The 21,802-nt window shown below is 41.4% G+C and overlaps 1 protein-coding gene across 1 annotated transcript in view; it reads left to right on the top strand.

Annotated features, from left to right (window-relative positions):
• mgarpa (mitochondria localized glutamic acid rich protein a) overlaps nucleotides 1-21,802 on the top strand; it is a 455,365-nt gene that overhangs the window by 40,106 nt on the left and 393,457 nt on the right. The gene's annotated exons all lie outside the window — the stretch shown is intronic.

The following is a 21,802-nucleotide window of genomic DNA, read 5'->3' as shown; positions in this document are numbered from 1 at the left end:
CATAAATCAACCAATCTGTGCTCAGTGCGCTTGTTGGAGGAACATGACGCAGATGACGTCAAGGAAAACGCCCCTCCCCATACCCCCTGCCTGTTCACGCAATGTTCTCTTCAAGTTATGTCACCCTCCGCTGAAAACAAGTACTAAGTCCCTCAAAACAGCCTGGCCTGGGTTAGCCAACAGGTTACAGATGCTGCCAACCAGTCAGCCTAAATAATGAGCTCGATTAACGAAAGCGGGATCATTTAATCATTTTCCTTTTTTTTTTTTTTTTTTTTTATAAACAAGGATTTGTTACTAATTCACTCACAAAATTGACTCATAACTTGCAGTATTATTATACAAAAATGCTTCATTTAAAAGGTTATTATTATTATTTTTTTCAAATCAAAGCTCTATGCATTATTCTGTCAGTTTGCTTTATTGCTCTATGCAAGTGGCCAAACCCAGTTAGCTGTCCAATGCCATTACGCAAGCAGATGAAGGGTCAGTCGTCTCCAAAACGCTATTTTTTTCTATTAATCATTCATCAACTCTTGCAAACAAGACACACTGTGGATGTTTTCAAAGCTGCATGGCATGGTTTGTTTTTAAAGTGAATTTTATGCAAAGTCACAGTATGTCATAAGACACATTGGGGAAAACAGGGAAAGAAAATAAACTGAGCCATAAAAATATCAGAAGTTAGTAAAAGACTGTAAAAACGCATGAGCAATATGTCAATTTTCTGGTTAACACATAATACCTATAACATTATATTTTTTATTTCATAATTCTATAATCTTAATTTTGGTACAAGAAACCATCTCAGGACATATATTTTCCTTTGATCTTCTGAGCTCACAACTCAAAACTCATATAACTTATAACTGAAAGTATCTGGCTAAATACAAACCAGCTGAATAATTGGAAAAAAAAAATCTGTCATGATTCCTAAACCTACCCTATAAAAGTGAATAGATGACCTGTTTGGAATGGTCCTCGCAAATAATTTCAATTTCAGCTTCTAGTTTGGAGGTGGCTCTATTTTAGTTAATATCAGCAAAGCTATAGTGTCAGTTATGGGAGGTAAAGTCTGGAATAACTGTTTTACTGCAAATACCAGACTTCAGGTTGCTCACTACTAAAATAAAACTCAAGTGAAAGTTCTTTAAAAGTTATTCTTGTCTTGTTTTCCATGAGGAAGCGTTTGTTCCAGTCCCTGTGTAGGCCTGACTTGATATCAAAACAGACCTGGAATCCAAAGACATCAGAAGATGAAATCCATCAGAAGAGAATGATGAAAAGTACTTGTTAGAGGTGCAACATTTGCAGCAGCTTCAGCTAAGTGCCCATTACATACAGTATGTGACAGCTGTAGTATTTTGTTCAGGCCAATCAACAAATGTAATGTGTATGGATCCACATCAAAAAGGTTGATCTACTTTGAATTATCGGCATTAAAGCTGCAGTAGGTAACTTTTATTTATTTAGAAGTAATAAAAATAAATCACCACCATTCCTCTGCTATTCTCATTTCAAAGTGAAATATGTGGAAACCCATCCGACCAATGAGGAGAAGTCAGAGGCAGAAGGCGGGACTCTGTCCTGTCAGTCACTCCTCCTGTCACTCACTAGGAGGAGAGGGAGGCGTGTCATTCCTTGTGCTGGTTTGAATTTTTCAGAGTTAATGTCTTTCCTCCCAAATTTACCTGCAGCAGCTTTAAAATAATCTACATTTGCAAGTTAGCTATTTAAGCTTACTCAAAAACGTAAAAATGTACATAGGCAAAAGAAAGGTGAAGTGAGGGAAGCAGTGACAGGCCCTTCAATGACACGTAAGTACATCTACAGTATTTTGTGGTGGACAATTTTGCCAGAAAGACGGCTAGAAACACAAGCTGCACCAGGCAAAATTTTCTTACCAGTCTTGTCTCCTAAACTCCTAAACTGTCTCCTAAACAGAAAGCTGGACTCACCAACGATGGCTGAACCTCTTCACCTCCTCCACCCCACCACACTAAGAAGAAGATATTTAGCTGACTGACATCACCACACAGGATTTCCGGGTAATGAAGTCCTTCAATATTCAAACAGTTACCTCTCGCTGCCATTAGGGGCCGCCAATGTACGAAATTGCCTAATGCAGTTTAGTTGGCTTTGATTTTGTTGCGTAATCCGACCATATCTTTCGGGTTTGGAAGAAGACATTTTGGACTGCTGACATCAACTGATCCACAGAGAGAAAGATAATCAAAACAAATATCAGCATTGATATCGGCCTTGAAAAGCCAATATCAGTCGAATCCTTAGTTTACAGACAGCTCTTATTCTGTTGTGAATTGATTACCGACATCACAGATGTCCTGCGATACAACTTTCTTTTCACTCATTGCCCCCGTGTTGATTATTGGTCTTGTTGGAGATAACCGCTCCCTTTAAGCGCATTACTTTAGCGCTTAGTGTTATCCTGCAGATTGAAGACAATGGCGCCAGATATGGACAACGCTTTTGACAAATTACCGCAATTAGGAGCTTTATTGATTGTTGTCTTTTGTGGTATTGTTATGGTGCGAGTGAGGATTAGGAAGCGATTCTCTCTGTCCTCCGCCGCTTCACCGCGACGTGGCTGCAGGTGGCGAAAGTAATTACATTTTAATCTCACTTTTTGGAGAGAGGGGGACAATGGCTCTGCAGAACAGCTGGGCGAGAGATACAGAGAGAGAGAGAGAGAGAGAGATGCTGCCTCCTAGTACAGTCAGAAAAATGGATTTGCTAAATGATGAGAACGGAAGGGAATGAAAGAATACCTTCCCCTCTCTCTCTCTCTCTCTCTCTCTCTCTCTCCCCACACACACACACACACACACACACACGTGCGGCACTCAAACACACATAATTAGCAGGAAGCTTGTCGGAGAGAGGGGCGGCCCGCTTCAGATGGCTAATTTCTCCTCACCCTAATGTAAAAATAACAAGCTGAGCGGCTCATCAGCCTCTCCACCTCTTTCAAAAAATGGGAAATGTTCCCCGTGGCAGAACATTTTGTACAATCCGATCGTCCTGTGTCTCCCTTCAAATGCGCAGGGACTGAGAAAGTCACCATGTCTAAGAAAGGTAGTGATTATGAAAAGCTTTTGGATTTGTTATCTGAATAGTCTTCAAAGTATTAAAGTTGGAATATACTGGTTTTTCCCTCATGAAAATAACAACAAATAAATACGATGTATTATACATTATCAGTCTGTGTTCATGCCTAAATCCCCCTGTTTGCCTGAGATTGGCTTTTCAATGATGTTGGGGCCTTTTGGAGTGTACACCATTTATTGTAGGCGTGGCCAGTGGTGAGCTGGTTGTGGCTATCAAGATGAGGCTAGTGGCCACACAGCAGGGAAATCACAGCAACAACAACAATGGAGGAAAGCAGGAAGAAAAGAAAGAACAGCGGAGCTAAACGTTCAAAATCCGTGGTGAACATCGGCATTAGATTCCCTGTGTTCGCCTTCTGCTCCTTCAGTGCCTGTGGTACCAGTTACCTCAGGCTATAGATGACAGCTCATCAAGGTGACTGACAACTGAGGGGGAGGAGGGCGGGACTAACAGTACAGTTACTGTGTCAAGGCGAAAAGTTGCATATTGCAGCTGTAACACTGCATTTGAGATCATTCATCTAAAGGAAAACCCTTTAGATAAATGATAAATGATGCATGTAAACGTATAGCAACTTCTCCACAGGGGTTTTGATGTTGATTGTAAGCCAAATAGTTCCATACTTTGCTCCTGGCAGTGGTTTTGTCAACCAGTTTAGGTGGACTGGGATCCAGTTCAAGACATGTTGCCATGTTCTCAGCTGTTTGACTCGTAATTTTTCTGCTGACTGAACAAAACCGCTGATGTGTCATCTGAAATAGTAGAGAGGGTTCACATTTTCCATCAGTAGAATCAAGCTCAGTGTGCATTTTAACAGTTTTGGCTATTGCCAATCCAGCCTGAGGGAGTGCTGGGTCTAAATTTGGCCTAACTACACTGTAGCTGCTCCTCAAATTGCTTTGTTCTGCATAAAACCTTTTCATCTCAGGGAAAGAATCTTTTAGCTTAGAATAAAATAACAAGAGGGGTTTGATAAGATATAGTCAGTTATTTTATTATCTTTTGTCTGCAGTTGGTTTAGTAAACAGCTGTGATGCCACAACACATAAATTAGTAAAATCACAGTGACTATTTAGCTCAGTCACACAACACTGCATACACAGATTGTCTATCATATGATAGACTTGTTTTAGTGTCGAATGCTAATCCAGGCACTCTGAAATTAGTCAAATGAATTGAAATCAAACTACTTGGAACGGGCTCAGCAGCTATGAGCAGGGGATGGGGAAAATAATGGATTTAAAACACCCTCATGTACCCTTGTGGAACTTGTCCCAGTATGCAGTCATGATTTTCCAGACTTGCCACATTACATAACTTTGCGGTTTTTGTGAGCGATGCTCCTGCAATTCGGGTAACAACCATTTGGCCTCTATGGAACTCTATTAGTTGTTTCACGTGAAAACTCATATAAAAGTGGCGAATGTCATACCTCTTTTAAAGCTGACATCTTTGTAATTGTGATGTTACTTCAAAGTTCAAGTGCTTTTCCATGTGGCGTTTCTGTTATTTTTTTGTTATTTTTTTCTGTTACAATGAACGCAACAGTAGAATCCCGCTGAATTTGTCAACTGAGAAAAACTTCAATACCCTCAATTATCGAGTAAAGTTTCGGCTTCGAGAATAAACTTCAATTTGTCTGTTGAGAAACAGAAAGAGAACAACATTTAGGGCATGTCATTAGTCTTCATTGGGAGTTCATCATGTGTAAGCGCAGAGGTTTTCCTAGAGAAACACAAAGCCGTCTCCCAGTGATGCAGAACAGAAATAGAAATCGCTGCTAAGTGCTGATATCAGACTATATGGAGATGTGAGGAGGAGAGGTTATGACTTCTGCCTCTATCAACGTATAATGTATGAGCCATGATAAGACCTGAAACGCAGCAGACTATTTTCCTCAGCAGTTTTGTACCTCATTTGACAAAGTCCTGCTGATAAAGCAAAAGCAAGTGTGTCAAATGTTTGTGCGTATGCGGGTGTGCGGTGGTGAGGGGGAGAACGGGTGGGTATGTATGTGGATGTGTGTGTGTGGGGGGGTCTGATTTGCCCTGCCTAAGTAGTATTTCTGGGTTATTACCCAGAGCAGGGCTTTTATCCTCCTAAATGTAGCTGAAGTGGGGATCTAAACTGTGTGTGTTCATGCATACATACTTTAGAGCTTGGACTTGTGTGCTAATGTAAGCTAAGACGGATTAGACAGAAGAATTTACCACCTCATCTGAATAAGGGCAAAAAAAAAGAAAAGTAAATCCCAAACGAATGAGAACTCAATCTTATTTTCAATGGCAATAAAAATCTCTTTGATAGGAAAGATGTTCCACAGTGCTGGCTATTATGTGAAGATCAGAGAGGTGAGTGTGTGTGTATCTTAGTATTGAGTATTGGGGTTACTTTCTTATGTTTTACAGGCATCCTATCTCTGTCTGGGCACTAGGTGGTGCCCAAGCTCCACCTCTGAACACTGTGACCCCCAAGCTGGTGCTCTGAAAACCTGCAGTCAACAGTATTCATTTGTTTCCAAAAGCCAGTCTGAATTCATATGTTCACATATGGATAATGAGATGTTCTTTGATTTTTTTGTTTTATTCTAACCAAATGTGAAATCTTCCCTCCAACATGTCCTACAGTCCTTTATTTAACGTGAAGTCTGCATGATGTTGGCATTTGACAAAACATATGACATGTTGAGGGTTTGGTGTACAGCTCAGAGAGGCTGAGGTTGAGCAGTAAATGCCAAACCCATGTTAATATGGAATAGAGGGGAAAAAAAGCTTAAGTCTTAAGCCCTCTCCAGACGACATTCATATTACCAGGGGAGGTCAGTAATTTGATTTTGCCCATGCATACGGATCATTTCAGTCAGTCATGTGGACGGTAAAATAATTCATTGGGGGACTGGTAATTCAGGGACGTCACCAAACGTCACCCACAGTACAGCAGAGCAGGCAAAACTCTCTTCAAGAGGATCCACAGCTTTGTTAAGAGTGATGCTGCTCTACCCATGACTGCTTATACAGCCCTGGTAATCCAGATGCCAGGTGCACAAGTGAGTGATTAAGGACGTGTTCACACCAAGCTTGTTTGGAGTGATTTATTTGAATTATGGAGTGTTTCCTCCTGTAGTTCGGTTTGTTCGTCCAGGTGAGAACAATGCCATTGGAACTCAAGTGGCACCAGACACCAAGACGTCTAGAAATGTCCAAACCAGCTATAGGAAATGACCCCAAAACGCAAGGGTTTATGGGTATAAGGAGACGGATGTTGACATCCGATAGGCAGCAGTTGCTCATGCTTGGAAAGCCTAGCATAACAAAATGAAGTCTGGACTGATGCTCATATTCAGCTATTTCTTCATGCGTACTTAGGTATGAACACCAGAGAAGAAGAGCGTAGACAAATCCATCATGCTTAGCTAAAGCTACAGGCACTGGAATCAGATTTGTTTTGACTCCAAAATCTCTAACCTGGTGTGATGACAGGTTACCAAAACTACTTGTGAGTCCATGTGACTTTTGTTTACAAGCCCTGGTTCACTCATAACTGGGCAACAAAGTCAACTTTTCCACTATGGTTCGGACCAAAGAAGACAAAGTGTAGGTGTGATCGCACTCCAGGATGTCACAGTTAATTAAAAATGCAGTAGGTGATTTGTGCCAGAGTTTGAGAAAATCACTGACATGTTCTTTCTTTCCAGTCCCTAGTCCTGTCCAGATCTTCTTCCTATAACCAGGGGAGCTAGGTTTGATGATGACAGTTACTTACCTGAGCACCTCCTTCAATTTTATCCAGACCACAGTGACATATCAGTGGTTTTCACCAGCTACCTTGTTCAAAAATTCCCATCAAAATAATCTACTGCTTTAGCTTTTCCAGGATCCCTAGTGATTGTTCGGAGCAGCGTCTCAGTAATTATAACAACAATACGGTGATTACTAGCAGCTCAGGAGTTTAGAGACTCGTCATTTTGAATGTTTCTTATTCAAATAAGTTTCGTCAACGTACAAGACCGCCGCTGTTCCCCGCGATCAAGGGCCGGCGGTCCTGTGGATAAATTCAGCATCGCGAAGAGAGACTGCAACATCGCCCTGCCGCATCTCTCGAGGTCCAAAATTAGATAAATGTCCCACTGACATGAAAACGGCTCTAAAAGTTCCTGCCCTCCAGCTTGCAGAATAGACAGAGAAAGGGCAGTCGGCGGGACCGAGCAATCGATGCCTTCTCCACTGCTCAGACCTGAGCGCTATCGATTCACGCGCTCTCTCTCTCCGTGAAGAGGAGGTGTTGATGGACTGCAAGGTGCTGCCTAAGGGAGTGGAAGAAAAGCAAAAAGAGAGAAAAAGGAAGGGTGGGGGTGGCGGAAGGAGAGGGCAAAAAGAGGGTGAAAGAGAGAGACCAAAGCAGAAAGTAGCGGTGGAGGTGACTGCCTTGCCTGCCACCTCTTGACTTTGCCTGGAGCTACAAGGTGGCCCTGACCAAACCGAAGGGTTCAAACAGACCCTCTGCCCGTCTGTTTGGGTCTCTAGGGTCCATCCCTAACCTTTCACTGTTCAGATGGAAATGTTGAGCTGAAAAAGCTTTTTAGAGACAGGAGACAGAGAGTGGTAGTGGTGTAATGTGACAGATTGGGTCCTCTTTTCTCTTGCCCATCCAGGATCGGCTTAGACCAGGGATGTAGTGGTAGGGTAAACCCACCTAAACTCGAATGACCTACGGTTTTACTTGCAGAATTGAGTTTACCCACTGTTTTTCTGCCCGGCATCAATCTCTATGAGGTAAATTCATAGTATACACCATAGCAAGTAATATCAAAGTGACGAGGGAAGGGTGTTTAAGGGGAAAAGAAGTGTAAACGAACCTGTCTGAAAGTATTATTGATTTTTGGTGGAGGTTTCTTGCCTCATGAGGATCACTGACTGGAGGTCAGGGTTTACCCACTTTTTTATTTACTGCTACATCACTGCGATCCAAATATTGGTTTAAAAAATCCGATATATTTGTCCACCTCCCTAAAGAAAATACATTGAGTTTTCATTTGTTTGGGATTTTCTTTTATTGCCCTTATTCAGATGAGGTGGTAAGTTCTTCTGTCTAACCCGTCTTAGCTTACATTAGCACAGAAGTCCAAGCTCTAAGTGTGTATACATGAACAGACACAGTTTAGATCCACACTTCAGCTATATTTATGAAGATAAAAGCCCTGACCACAGCCAGTCAATATGTTTTTATTATCATTCATTTTCTATCAGGTGTCTGACCAGAGAAATCATTCCAGTGTGGTGTGGGAGGATTTTACTCAACAGTATATAAAACCTGGGGTAAACACTGAATCCCATTTTGGGATTCCCAATGGGACCGACAGTAATGTTGGTTGTAGGTTCTTATGTTACATTACTGACACTTCCAGTTGGTCACATTATGCATGTCCACTACTAGATTAACACAGAACAGGGTTAATACAATATTACAGACATGTTGGACTTCATGTCTCTAAACATTTAATTTCCTGGTGTCCTTTTTCTTATTCTGCCCATTTAAAGTCTTAGAACTTTCACTATTCTGCCCATTTTAAGTCTTAGAACTTTCACTATTCTGTCCATTTAAAGTCTTAGAACTTTCACTATTCTGCCCATTTAAAGTCTTAGAACTTTCACTATTCTGTCCATTTAAAATCTTAGAACTTCCATCATTCTGCCCATTTAAAGTATTAGAACTTTAACTACTTTGTCCATTTAAAGTCTTAGAACTTTCATTAGCTATGCTCAATCAGAAATAAGCTGTTTTTGCCAAATTTTTGTTTCTTTATCTGTATCTTTAAATTGGCCTGACATTTAATTCCAGGTAACACTTAATATGTCTTGAAAAAGTCTTGGCTTTGGCCTTCTGGAACCTGTAGATAACCTGAGGGAGAAGTTCTTTCTTTCCTTCCATCTGCTCTCTTCTTCTCTTCACATGGAGAGTGGTTGACCTGCAGTGGTCTTGTGAAAGAGCACTGAAGGCAGGGGTGTGTGTGTTCTTCTCAAGTCTGGGGGGTGACTAGGTGTCTTCCTCTGACAAAGCCAGTGGTAGGATCCTCTCTCTCGGCTCTTCTCTCTCTCTCGGTTTTATAATCGTCCGGTGCTTCACTCCGCTGTGGCGCAGGACCCCGGCCCCGTCACCTCTTCATCCTTCACATCTCTTGGTTTATCTCTCTTTCCGTTGCTTTCTTCTACTTTTTTTCTCCATCCCTCTCTCTCTCCGTCTGTGACCCCCCCCTGCCGCAGAAGGCTAAGAGGAGCGGCGGGAACAAAGCGAGCTCAAATCAATATGTGGAGTGGATTAGCTTTGAAGACACCTACGTTTTTCAGGCGCTGTGTTAGATGCCTTTGTGCTGGAGGAGTAGTGGGGGCGACGGGCTGTCAGGGAGTGTCAAGGGAGGGTCGTAATAGCCTCTGTGTGTGTGTGTGTGTGTGTGTGTGTGCGAGAGAGCGAGTGTGTGTGGTTATGCTGAGGAAGGTGAATGCAATCATCGAGGGCTGTGTTGCTATTTAACTCTTAGATTCCTCCGGAGAATAACATGCCCGGGCTGTTTGGCCTTCAGAAGCTGTTGCTGTTGATTTTACAAGTGCAGGCCAAAACACGCATACTACAGACACGCACACACACACACACACACACACACACACTCATATGCAGAAAAACACTCTAAAAAGCACTCATCTAACAAAACAGCACTGGTTCCAGAGGAGTGCAGGCCAAGGTAAAGCCAGGAAATAACCAGCATGTTTTCTTTCTGTCACGCTGTAGAAATACAGTCACCTTTCACCTCCTCCTCTTCTTCCTCCTCCTCCTCTTCCTCTCCAGTTGAATCACCCCATCACACTGGCTTGTTCCAGTCTGGTTATTCAGGTTGCATGTATCACCAATAAACAGTTCCTCCAGGATCGCAATAATTAACGCAAATTCAAGAAATCTCCACAATATTTGCGAGAGCTTGCAGTTTTGCGAAATTGCCGCAACTTTTCCGCATGAAATGGCCAAATCAACAGACCACTTGTGATTTGGACGAATTGTCGCATTTCGTGTCGTGGTAACTTACGTCATCGCAAAACGAGTGCTGCAAGAATCGAGGTGAGTGCAAAATTCAAGCTCTTGGAAGAGTTAATAGCTTAAACGCTTGCAATTTTTCCCAATTCCCGCAATTTTACCACAAAAAGAGCACATAAAACCTCACAAATTGTATCGCAATTTTTGAGAAAAGCAGCAGCAAAATCAAGCATTTTTGGGCGCAATAATCACAAAAAAACTCTGCGAAATCCTGGTGGGACTGAATAAAGCCGTCATTGCATAGCATCATGAGCTGTGATGGTGGTAAATAAAAAACGAGGGTAAACTATGACTTGCAGTGGATGATCAATATGTTATATTATTAGCAAACCACCACCAATATAACCAATATGAACAAAAATCAACTTCAACATTCATTTATACTTTTCTCCCCCTTAAAAAACTCTATTTCACACCTCATAAAGATTCATGTCAGCCTAATAAAAGTGGTAAACTCTATTTTGGCTGGGTATACCCTCCACTACATCCCTATTCCTGACAGACACACACACACACACACACACACACACACACACAAAGCGTGGATTGTGTTAGCTCACTAGAGCTCCAGTCAGTGAAACGCCTACCTGACACCTGAACAAGAACTGTAAGATCTGACCAAACGTCATTACATCACATCAAGACCTGCCATAAACTTACAATGGTCATGCAGACGTCAGACACATGTAGCGTAGGTGTAGCGCAGGCGAAATGTCTTCATTCAGGTGTAGCGTACATGAGGCCATCACCACAGATATGTGGACAGATTCTTTTCACAAATGATTGCACACTAACATGCCACTTTGTCTCAGAAGACTGGGGCCTTAGTCGAGGGATACAGTGGAGTTGATGCAAATTTGAAAAAGACTTCTGTCAACATACATGATCAAATTAGTAAAGAGCTCATTCACTTTGGGATACCTGTCAATAGCCTCACAAAAGTGGTATTTGTGTGTGACCAAGGTCCAAACATGAAGAGTTGGTAGAAGTTGGAGCTGGAGGTATGGTCAGGCAGAGCTCTGTGGACAGAGCTGAACATTTGGAGGCTTCATGGTGGAGGCAGATGGAGGGAAGGCTGGAGTTAGCGCTGAGTTACAGTAGAGGTTGTAGGAAGGCTCCCGCTTCTCCACCGCCGATGTGCTCTCTGTCGGCGGCCGGTTACAGCTATCAGCTGTTCTGCCACCGGAGAGGCTGTCGGTGCTAGAAGCCGTGGCAGCGGCAGAGCAGCTGTCAGCGGTCAGGACCTGGACAGCAGCACAGTCGGTGCTGGTGGAGACAGCAGAATCCTCCACAGGGTTGCTGAGTGCAGCAGTCGGCTGCTGTGCTGCCTGCTCATCCTTTGCCCCGATGGCTTGGACCAGTTCATCAGAGTCATAGTTGTCATCATGAGAATCATGAGCAGAGTTGACGATTAAGGAGTCGACCTGTTGGTGGTGGAAAGTAAGAGCCTCCTGCTGCTTCTGTGCAGCTCTTTCTCCATACTCGACATTTGAGAAGAATGAGAGAGAAGGTGGGAGAAGTCCTCAGCTGATAGGAGAAAAAGGGCCCAGAATTTTGTTCTTCAACCCTAAATCTGTAATCAATCAAATCATTCTGTCTTGCAACCAATAAAATGTGTGTATACCAGTGCAATGTTTTCCACTAAATCCTCCTCATCATCTGAATCATCAGACGACTCCCGGTGTTCAGGGAGTCCAGGAGGATCCTGCTTCTCCTGTCCAGCTGAGTCTCCTTACTCTTCTCTTGAACTCAGCTGAAGAGCTGAGGAGAGCAGGTCAGACAAGTCTCCAGCTGGCAGGAGAAAATGGTCTACACTTTATTAGAGTTTGAACAATAAATGACGTGCATACCAATGGAATCAAATGAATCACAAATGTGAAGAGGAGTCGTGGAAAAGTCCAGGGGTCAGGTGGATCCTGCTCCCCCTGTCTGACTGAGTCTCCTTCTCCATTTAAACTCATCTGAAGAGCTGTGAACAGGTCACACAAGTCTGCAACTGACAGGAGAAAACACTTTAACACTGATATTAAAATTAACTCATCAACAGTGACAGTCAAATGAATTATGTTCAGTCCTACACTTGCATCCATGTGTGATGCGTTTTACGTTTCCGGTTTGTTTGGAATAAACAGTAGAAGAAGAACTGGGTGGTTAGCATGAGCAGTGATAGCCACCATGGCTGAACAGACAAAGAAAAGAGAAACTCAAACTGCATCAACAGAAAATCCAAACACCACAGCAATGAGCGCTGAGCACCAAAATATTGATAGAAAAAAAACATTACCTGAAGTTTAACAGCCATAAAAAGGTGGCAACATCTATTCTGCAAAGAAAATGGCTGGTAAACTGTATTTAGGTGGGTTTACTCTCCACAACATCCATGTTTACCTCTCTCTCTCTCTCTCTCTCTGCCTCTTCATCTCCACACCTCTGTCTTCCTCTGCTTCTGATTAAACTCCCTTTCTTCTTCACCTACATCTTTCTTCCACTTCCTCCTCCTACTCTTCTTCTTTTTCTGACTTCTCTCCTATGTTTGGGTCCCAGGAGTGGCCGTCCTGTAGCAGAAAAAAAAAATTTGTTAAGTAGCAGGGGAGAGCGGGGCTAGTTGTTACAAGTTGTCTAAAATTTTTTTGAGCCAAAAGTCCAATTGCACAAATGTTCACTGTCTTAATAAGAGGTTACCTATGTTGATTACAACAATCTAAGTCAAAACACTAAGAACAACTAACATAGGAACAACTTTTATGTTTCGATACCTGACAGTAAATATTGAAAATCTTAGTGTTTTTCTTCTCAGTGGAAATGGAATTGAATGCACAAACACAGCACACTTGTCTATGTGACAATATGCCTCATCATGTGTGACAACATGTCCTGACGTGGGGTAAGTTGTCACAAGTTGTCAAGTGGTATTTCATCAGTAATAGCTAAATTATTCAGAATGATAGAATGCCATTTTTTAGACAATACCTTAATCTAGCTAGAAAAACATATATTGTATCTCAGTAGTAAGGCACTGCTGAGAAATACACCAATGAGTAAAAAGTGGGACAACATGCCCCGGTCTCCCCTACCTTGTATGCACAAAATGCTGCATATGATATATAAAATATGCACTCAAGCTTGTGAATGGATATAAAATGAGACTTTATTCTGAGTCGGAGTTGGAGAGCTCTAAGCGCTGAGCGATACAAGTCCTTTATAAAGTCTTATCATCCCTCCAGTCTGCATATTGACAACAGTGTTTGCCAGTAGCTCTCAATGTCCTCGTCAATAATTTCTTACTAATAATAACTGCTTGTATCAGCAGGGAATGCCTTGATAACTCATCTTGGGGTTTTTTTCTACCTGAGGGAAAACTTGATCAACAAATCATTATACCTTATCAAAAGCCTCCTTTGACTAGATAAATCTTTATTCAGCGAAATGTCAGCCTAATTAAACTAAATGCCTCAATGCAATCGACTAAATTCAACTAATTATGGCAAGTAGGTGAAATCAGTTTGGAACTTAAATTAACGAGCCTAAATTAAGCACAAGGTTTAAAACAGGATACAGGATGTTAATCAATCTGTAGGCATGAATTATGAAATTGGCTGGGCAAAATAATGAAAACGAGGATACAAATAAACCGAAATAAGGGAACGATATGGATCTTGTTCACTCAGTTTATTCAATACGAGGCAACGAGGTCTAGCTGGTGTCCTCTGTGGTAAATCTCAGCCTCGACAAGTTCATTTTTGTTTATCCTCTGGCCATTCCCAGGCTCCTTTCCTGCCCTCTCTCCCCTTTCTCTATCTCCTGGTTTTTGACTTTTCCTTCCCCCTCTCTCTCTTTCTCTCTCTCTCTCTCCCTTCTCTATCTCCTGGTTTTTGATCTCTCTCTCTCTCTCTCTCTCTCTCCCTCCCCCTTCTCTATTTCCTGGTTTTTGACTTCACTCTCTCTCTCTCTTTCTCTTTCTCTCTCTCTCGCTCTCTCTCTCTCTCCCCCTTCTCTATCTCCTGGTTTTTTACCTCTCTCTCCCTTCTCTATCTCCTGGTTTTTTACCTCTCTCTCCCTTCTCTATCTCCTGGTTTTTTACCTCTCTCTCCCTTCTCTATCTCCTGGTTTTGAACTTCTCTCTCTCTCCCCCTTCTCTATTTCCTGGTTTTTGACTTCACTCTCTCTCTCTCTTTCTCTCTCTCTCGCTCTCTCTCTCTCTCCCCCTTCTCTATCTCCTGGTTTTTTACCTCTCTCTCCCTTCTCTATCTCCTGGTTTTTTTTACCTCTCTCTCCCTTCTCTATCTCCTGGTTTTGGACTTCACTCTCTCTCTCTCTCTCTCTCTCTCCCCCTTCTCTATCTCCATGGTTTTTGACATCTCTCTCTCTCTCTCTCTCGGCAGCTTCCCCCCAGCCGAGTGTTCGGGGACATTGAGGCAAATCTGCGGTACTGTAAACACCACCGCCACCCAAATATGTAAAAAGAAACAAATATATTCTTCTGTTATTGGGTTTGCTTGTCGTCTCCTTCGTGCAAAACCGCATGGCGGGGCAGAGCATTGGTTTGCCGCGGTTCAGGCCCATTAAATTTGATTGTGGCGGCGGTTACATGACGTTTATTAAAATTTTCCCGGTTGGCTCGGCAGCTGCGCGTGTTAACTCGGTTATTTTTAGGCACTGGTAATGGCTTACAGATTATAGCAGGTTGCGGGGCCGATGACAGAGCCTCATAATAAGGACTTAATGAAATATGAGCCTTCAAACTTACTCTTGTTTAAAAGGTGCTCTGAGAACTCTCTCTCTCTCTCTCTCTCTCTCTCTTTCTTTTTGTCAATGCGTGTGTGTGTTGTTCGCTCAGCCTCTCCGTTCTTTCCCTCCCTCTTCTCAGCCTTTGCGTAAGAGGCCGTTTATCAAACCAACTGGCTGAAAAAAAAAAAAAAAAAGGGCAGGAGTAAAAAAAAAGAAAAAAAAAAGTAAGAAAGATGGATTGCACTGTATAAGCTGAAAAAGTTCCACTCCCATGAGTTCATTATTCCTCTGAATCGCTGTAATGGAACCAGCTGAATCCTCTAAACAGCTGTAGTGGTGATGGAGGCGGCGGGTCTGCGTGTTTGGGCGCGTTCGCTGGAAAAGTTTATTTGAACTCTGGAGCGTTTCCTCCTTTAGTTGGGTTCGTTCGGTCAGGTGAGAACAACGCCATTTGAACTCTGGTGGCACCAAATAACGGCACTGAGACGCCTGAAAATGCAAGTCTCAGTCTTCAAGAGAACTGCGGTGCGGTTTGTAAGGAGTGAGAATGTAATCCAAACCAACTACAGGAAACGACCCCAAAACACAAGGTATTATGGGTATAAAGAGACGGATGCTGACATCTGATAGCCAGCAGTTCCTCATGGTTGGAAAGCCTAGCAGAACAAAATGAGCCGAGGGCAAACATCACATTTTGAAATGTCACAAAAAACAAATTGCAAATTTGGTGCTTTTCCATCAGCTGGACTGAAGTGAATAAATCGGCTTCCTGAATGTCAGAAAACACATCCACTAGAAAAAAGGACTGTCTCAAGAATTGATTAGTACTGGGCATATTGTTATTGTTCTTTGGTGTCAGCTAATGTTGGCCATATTGCATGCTTTTATTTTGTCTGAAAACAAAGAAATAAACTAAAAAATATTCAAATGTACGGTAACACTTTACATTACCTGTTCATTAACTAATGTTAACTAATGCATTTACTAACATGAATTAAACATGAATAACAACATTAACAAAGATTAGTTAATGTTAAATGCACGTGAACAACTGCATGAATTAATGTTGTTATACATGTTTGTTAATAATGTGTCATTACTAATGTGTTTACTAACATGAATTAAGTATGAACAGTGACATTAACAAAGATGAATTCATATTAAATGCACAACTGCATTAAGTAGTGTTATACTGTTATAATGTTGTTATAATAATGGTTTCAATTTAGACAATACGTTGGCATTAACAAACATTAATGCCAACATTTAATTGGACATATAATTAAAAAATAATAATAATAATAATAATACTTGGATGGAAACCCAGCTACTGATGTCTGATCAGTTTGATAAAACTTTTTTTAAATTTTATTATTATTATTTTTTTTTACATTTTTACACTTTTACATGGCAAGGAAAAATGAGACAGAACTAAAACAAATGCTTCCACCAATATTTCACGATGCTAACAAATGAACTTGGAAGAATGCAGCTCTACGAAAATAACAACTTCTTAAAAAAAATGTGGTCCCATGGCTCAATTTGCCCCATGGCCTTTGGCTCAAGTTACCCCATAGCCACCTTTTTGAAAAAAATTGGTCTACGCACTCGTTCACTGCTAAACTTTTGCTAATTAATTCATGTGGTTTTGGTCCATGGTAATAGACCAACATTTATTGTTTATATGTTTGAATGTAGCTAAATTGGTATTGAAACAACAGCCATTAAACAATGAATATAAAAAACAAAAAACACTGTTATGAGTATAAATGTACTTACTACTTGTCCTATGTGGCTGGTTCCATCGCAGCCATGTTGAAATGGAAGTCTCTTCCTAAATGTCTGGTCATATGACACATAGTGTTTATCATTGCTAAAATACAGGGGGCAGCCCAACTTACCCACTGGCTCGTCTTACCCTGCTCTCTCCTACATCGGTAAACTCAACGGTGCATAAATTGAGTGTAGGTGGCTTTACCCTCCGCTACATCCCTGCTTACAGTAATGGACTTTTAACTGTTTGTTTTTTTTCAGCTCTCCAACCTTGACAGTGCAGCTCTGTCAAGGTTGCCACCTGTTTGTTCTCCCTTACACCATGTGAACACACTGAATAGCAGCAGATTGGCCTGTCCTCTCCCGTGTCTCTGAGCTTTAAGTGGGGGATCCAAAGGCTTATACTGGGAGCCATTATCTTCTCTCGTTCTCTCTCTCTCTCTCTCTCTCTCTCCTCTCCCTGCATTGCTGAGTCTTTTTTCTTATACTCTCCGTCCAATTTCAGCTTTTCTGCCTTTCGTCTCCCCCATCCTCCCTCCCACCCACTCCGTTTCTCTCTCCTTGCCTTTTCCGTGCCCGTCACCCCTCTGTCTTTCAATTTTCCATTTGCTTTATCGGCACGGCATGCAAATACAGCTGCGTCGCCAAAGCATATAGAGGGTGGAAAATAATAAATCAATAAAGGAAAGAGAATGAGAGGCTTCTGGTAATAACAATAAAAGTATAAAAAAATGTGAAGACATGATTCTCATCAAAATTATTACAATATACTGCCAAATACAGCCAAATACACAGACTTGCTAAATTTGTCTCTATGTATCCATGTTTTTATCCATGGTTTGAAGAAATATATTCATGTGTGAAAACTTGTTGTATTATACCTTTATCCACTTATACATAACACATATAGAACATTAGACAGTCCCTCCAGGATTTCGCAGAGTTTTTCTGTGATTATTGCGGCAAAAAATGCTTGATTTTGCTGCGGCTTTTCTCAAAAATTGCGATACAATTTGCAAGGTTTTATGTGCTCTTTTTGCGGTAAAATTGCGGGAATTGGGAAAAATTGCAAGCAAAGGAATTTTTTTCTTTTCTCTCACTCTCACACTCTCTCTCTCTCTCTCTCTCACTCACTCACACACACACACACACACACACAGCCTCCCCCTATTCTCTCCCACTCTCCGTTTAAGCTATTAACTCTTCCAAGAGCTTGAATTTTGCACTCACCTCGATTCTTGCTGCTTTTCTTTTGTTTTGCACGGTCTATGGCAGTAATTTTTGTTGGCAGGTGTGCTTTGTTCATCTTCCACGACAGTTACCACGACACGAAATGCGACAATTGGTCCAAATCACAAGCGGTCTGTTGATTTGGCCATTTCATGCGGAAAAGTTGCGGCAATTTTGCAAAACTGCAAGCTCTCGCAAATATTGCGGAGATTTCTTGAATTTGCGTTAATTATTGCGATCGCAAAAACGCAAGTTCCTGGAGGGACTGATTAAAGGACATGAACATGGGTTAAAAAATGTATTCTCTGTCTCTCTCTCCATCACCTCCCTCGTCCTCGATGCCTCATTTTCTCTCTCCGTCCCTTCTTTCTCTGCACACACACACACACACACACTTTTGTCTTTGGTCTGTAGCAGGACTGGAGCGCAGATTTTTCAAAGAGTTTCCTGCTGAAAGGAAAGTGATGTGAAATCATCCATACTTGAGAAGCTAAAATATGATATGAAATAATTTCATATAATCCAATCCACCCTCAATTCAAAAAGCTACAAATATTCAGGGTTTTGACCAGAAGTGTATTCTTGTCAGGGTGAAAAAGCCTCTGAAACAGCATCATGAGACATTAAAACTCTCTATCAAAACTACTACTACTACAAATACTACTACGAATAATAATAATGAACATATTCATGTATACTTGCATGGAATCTGATCAAAATGTCATATTAGAATCAATTCAGGCTAAGGTCTTCCCATAGACAACCAGTGGAATATTGATCAATTCTACAGCAAATAGGTAATCAATCAAACTGCATCATATCCATCATATCAGACACACACACACACACACACACACACACACTCTCCCCACAACACCCCCCTCATTCAGCACAAACCACACACCACGTTCTCCAAATCTCCAATTCAGGTATGTGTGCAGTTGTATTTTTATTTTTTATTTTTTCTTAACTCCCGATCCTAACTTTCCATTCCATTTAACTTGATCAGTTCATTAAGAAAATGAAGTGTGGGGCCGTAATGAGGCCTTGTTAACGAGGGAGAGCAAATTGCCTCCACCAGCTCAGTGTTTAATTAGGAAGGGAGGGAGGGCAAACTAAGAAAAGAGAGAGAGAGAGAGACAGCAATGTGACAAACCTTCAGGAAGTCTCAGACACGTGCAGTTCACACACACACACACACATACACACACACACACACACTGGTGCTATAGTTTGCATTTTTCAGACTCTGTTAACCGACAAGCCTGCCTCAAACAGAATTCAGATAAAGTAATAGTATTCAGCAGGGGAAAAGAAAACAGAATATAAGTACACAAATATAATATAAATTAAGCAATAACAACAGTAGAATTAATAAAAAATAATTAAACAATAAAATAGAATATAAATAAGTGTGGGGTTATATGCTTCCGTTGTATGCTGTGCTTTATTTTGTGGCATTGATAAAAGCTCTGAGTCAGGTAACTGATGAAAATTTGTAATTATGCTTGAAGCTCCAACAAGCAACTTTTTTACATTTTAAAATTACAATAAACAGGATATATTCTACACTATCAGTCTGGTTATTCATGTCTAAATCCCACTGTTTGCCTCAAATTGGCTTTTCAATGATGTTGGGAAGTTTTGGGGCATTTACCTTTTGCAGATTTCTTACCATTTAGCTTTAGAGCTGCTACAAGGTCTTACTTTCTCATTTTGAAGATAATGCTATGTGGCCTGCTATCACTCAACATAGTGTATGTTAAAGTGTATGTTTATACATTTGGTTTGTATACTGGTTTGTATTCATAGGCTCTATTGCACAAAATGACAAATAAGCCAGCTACATGAAAACATTAATTCATTTTGAATATACCGTAATTCCTCTAATATTGGCCCGGGCCTTTATTTACCTCAACTGCAGAGGGTACCAGGCCTTTACTGGAAGCAGGCTTATATTAGAGACAGGCCTTTATTTCTAATTCCCTCTGTTTGATAAGTATATTTGCTCATATTTTAGTACGAAGCCTCTTTGTTTTCTGATCTGCTTCTGTTGGGGTACGTTAGGTAGACGATTTTTTGTTACTGTAATGCATTACGATAATTACGGTAATCGACGACGGCATGCTCCAGAGACTTCCGCCGGCCGAGCCATCTTGTGGCACTTGTATGTTACTACAAACTACAGTTACAAACAGGCACCAGGAGTTTACCGGTATCCACCGTTGTTTGCTAACTGAAGCTAACTGAAGCTAACTGAACCTGGGCGCCGATGTGTTCCCGGTGATGGATGGATCGAGAGGATCAATGAGGGCCGTGGGCGCGGTGGAGAGGCAGCGGCGGAGAGAGGAGACGGACACGGTCCAGCCATATACTAGGTTTTGACCTAGTCTTGTTTCCTTTGTTTTTTTCCCCGGCCTGTATTTGAGGCCGGCCTTTATTTGTTCGTGTCGACCACATTATCGGAGACCCGGCTTTTAATTGACTACCGGCCACTATTAGAGGAAATACGGTAGCTCTTTTTTTCCTCTAACACTATCCTTTTGCTTTGGCATCCTACCTGTTGCTGTTGCTCTGCTGTGCTGACACTGCTAATTAGGCTATCATCTTCAATCTGTTGAAAACATCTCACTTAACTTTGCTAGATAGCTTGCCAAATGTGAAACACAGTTTCAGAGAGAAAGAGAGAGACCTTCGGAACACAGAACACAAAATGGAACGTTGGCCAACCTAGCTTACTCTAAAAAAAAAAAAAACAGTTGTTAGCTAGCTAAACGTTTGGTCACATAACATTTTGCCTTTCACCTCTGGTGGTTACACAGTTAAGGTCTTCAGAGAAACATATCAACAAACATAGCCTACTTATTCCTTTTCTTTGCCCATAAATTGTAGAATGTTTTCCATTTCAAAATTCCATACTTTTCCAGACTCAAATTTCCAGACTTCTCGGTAGATTTTTCAGACCATATTTGACATCTGAGTACAAATAGCTAGATGTTTATTATGTATATAAATGGTTTTAAAATCCAACTGTTACCATACATTCTGACTATGTATGCTATTATGTTGCCAAATAATTGCCAGAAGATTGTAGCTACGTACTGTAGCTCATACAAATCAATTAACCAAACCCAGACAAGATCAATGCACAGCATTTAATTCAATCCGTCCGCTTACTTTTCTGATAACTACATCACTGCATAACTCATAAATGTTCAGACAAGCTTAGCTAATATTTGGTTATTTATGATGCTATGTATATATGCAATTCAAATATACTGCCGCATTTTCTTTCAAACTGATTTGGTCGCCGATGTCCGGATTTGGTACAGTTGTAAGACACTTGGGGCAGAGCTGTTCTGCAGGCTGTGACGTACAGGCGTACAGGCAGCTCTGCGTAGGAGTGTGCGTTCAGTCGCACGCTACACTTCTTGCCTTGCTTTCGACGACATCAAGCTCGCTCTGGCCCACACTCTCTCACACAGGGGTAAACATTTTGGCTGCGCTGGCTGCCTGCTCCAAACGCCATGAAAAACACTCTGCTTGTATGATCAATTTATTTTTAGAAATTCAGAATTTTATATTTTAGAAAACAGAATAGGGGCAGTAGTCTGGAAACACAATTATTTTTCCATACTCTCTTTTCTTTTTTCCATACTTATCCAGACCTGGAAATTACTAAAATCAAATTCCATACATTTCCATACTGCGTAGGAACCCTGCATGGTTCAAACATTATGCTGCTGTCACTCCATTCATGATTGCATCGTCCCATTGTGTAGTGCAGGCTATTTTTAGCACGGGTTGGAATATACCACTTGGGTTGGAAAAGGGGTGTAGCAATCCAAATGCAACTATG

The sequence above is a fragment of the Centroberyx gerrardi genome, chromosome 16, assembly GCF_048128805.1.
Source record: "Centroberyx gerrardi isolate f3 chromosome 16, fCenGer3.hap1.cur.20231027, whole genome shotgun sequence".
Taxonomy (NCBI): Eukaryota; Metazoa; Chordata; class Actinopteri; order Beryciformes; family Berycidae; genus Centroberyx; species Centroberyx gerrardi.
Note: the sequence above shows the minus strand (reverse complement) of the source record. Positions and strands in the feature narration are given on the sequence as shown.